The sequence below is a fragment of the Phyllobates terribilis genome, unplaced genomic scaffold (assembly GCF_046119375.1).
Source record: "Phyllobates terribilis strain yellow unplaced genomic scaffold, ASM4611937v1 Scaffold_9__5_contigs__length_417890890, whole genome shotgun sequence".
Classification (NCBI taxonomy): domain Eukaryota; kingdom Metazoa; phylum Chordata; class Amphibia; order Anura; family Dendrobatidae; genus Phyllobates; species Phyllobates terribilis.
The window spans coordinates 374,844,393-374,846,881 of NW_027362769.1; positions in this window are offsets into that span (position 1 = coordinate 374,844,393).

The following is a 2,489-nucleotide window of genomic DNA, read 5'->3' on the forward strand; positions in this document are numbered from 1 at the left end:
CAGCCGGGCAGGAAGTACAACGGGCGCCATCTTGCTGCACCCAAAGCTGTCCATATTTTAAAGGCACAGCGTAAAGTTATATAAAGTGGTTACATTTGGCTGTAGAGGTCCAGCAGGGCATAGTTGTACAATTTTTTTTTTACTCTTCTATGTCAAATAATTAATAGTTTTCCTATATATTGGCCTGCCATATATTTATACAACTAGACCATGATCTACTATATAATTGTCTTATCCCGTCTGTTTGTCTGTCTGTCCAGGAAATCCCGCGTCGCTCATTGGTCCGGCAGCGGCCATTCAGCGCAGCGGGATTTCAGAAAAACGATGGCGGCCGTTAGCGGCTCATCTGCGGGACGGAGCTCAGCGGCGTTGCAACCGGGAGATGAGCACCGCGAGGCGCTCATCTCCAGTACCAGCAGAAGGACCCCGACCGCCGGACCCATCTGCGGGACGGAGATGCAGTCGGGAGATGAGCGGCGCGAGGCGCTCATGTCCCAGCCGGCAGCAGCGGAAGGACCGCCAGCGTCGCTGACATCCATGCGGAAGGGAGGACCGGGGTGCGGCGCTGTGGGTCGGGATACTTCTGCTGCGAGCGCCCGCTCATGTCCCGGGTTCTCGCAGCGGAAGTAGCCGCACAGGCAGCGCCGCTCCCCGGTCCTCACCAAGATGATTCGATGATTGGTCGCGGTCTTCGGACCCGACCAATCACTGATCTTAGCGCAAAAGTTAAATACCGCTGTGCTGATTGGTAGCGGACGCTGCCCACGACCAATCACCGATTTGGGCGCCAAATTTAAATATTGGCCGCGACCAATCAGCACAGTAGTGGTTAACTTTAGCCGCAAGATCAGTGATTGGTCGCGGGCCAAGACCGCGACCAATCACCGATTTGTGCGGCACATTTAAATAGCGGCCGCGACCAATTGGATGTCAGCGCCGCTCCCCGGTTCTCCCTTCACACCCTTGCCGCATGGATGTCAGCGGCGCTGCCTGTGCGGATACTTCCGCTGCGAGAACCGGACATTTGTGTTAAAAATCGCTGATTGGTCGCTGGCGCTGCCCGCGACCAATCACCGATTTGGGCGCCAAATTTAAATATCGCCGCGACCAATCAGCACAGCGGTGTTTAAATCTGGAGCCAAGATCGGTGATTGGTCGCGTCCGATATTTAAATTTGCCGCCCAAATTGGTGATAGGTCGCGGGCAGCGCCAGCGACCAATCAGCGATTTTTAACACAAATGTCCGGACCTTAGTAACACCATGCGGATACTGTGGGGATATCAGCGGCTAGAGTGTGAAGGGAGGACCGGGGAGCGGTGCTGCCTGTGCGGATACTTCCGCTGCGAGAACCAGGGACATGAGCGGGCGCTCGCAGCAGAAGTATCCCGACCCGCAGCGCCGCTCCCCGGTCCTCCCTTCACACCCTAGCCGCTGATGTCCCCACAGTATCAGCATGGTGTTACAAAGGTCCGGACATTTGTGTTAAAAATCGCTGATTGGTCGCTGGCGCTGCCCGCGACCAATCACCGATTTGGGCGCCAAATTTAAATATCGGCCGCGACCAATCACCGATCTTGGCTCCACATTTAAACACCGCTGTACTGATTGGTCGCGGACGCTATTTAAATGTGGCGCCAAAATCGGTGATTGGTCGCGCCCAGCGTCGGCGACCAATCAGCACAGCGGTGTTTAAATGTGGAGCCAAGATCGGTGATTGGTCACGGCCGATATTTAAATTTGGCGCCCAAATCGGTGATTGGTCGCGGGCAGCACCCGCGACCAATCAGCGATTTTTAACACAAATGTCCGGACCTTTGTAACACCATGCGGATACTGTGGGGAGATCAGCGGCTAGGCTGTGAAGGGAAGACCGGGGAGCGGCGCTGCGGGTCGGGATACTTCTGCTGCGAGCAGTCGCTCATGTCCCGGGTTCTCGCAGCGGAAGTAGCCGCACAGGTGGCGGCGCTCCCAGGTCCTCACTAATACGATTCCGCTCCCCGCTCCTCACCAATACGATTCGCTGATTGGTCGCGCTCTCCGCACGCGACCAATCAGTGATCTTGGCGCTAAAGTTAAACACCGCTCTGCTGATTGGTCGTGGCCGCTGCCCGCGACCAATCACCGATTTGGGCGCCACATTTAAATAGCGGCCGCGACCAATCACCGATCTTGCCGCCACATTTAAACACTGCTGTGCTAATTGGTCGCGGACACCAGCCGCGACCAATCAGCGAGCTTGGCGCCAAATTTAAACAACGCTCTGCTGATTGGTCGCGGACGCCAGATGCGTCCAATCAGCGAGATTGGCGCCAAATTTAAACAACGCTCTGCTGATTGCGGTCGCTGGCCGAGATCAATCAGCAGTATTGGCGCAAAATTTAAACAACGCTCTGCTGATTGGTCGCGGCCGTCAGCCGCGACTAATCAGCGATTTTGGCGCCAAATTTAAACACCGCTCTGCTGATTGTTCGCGGCCGGCGACCAATCA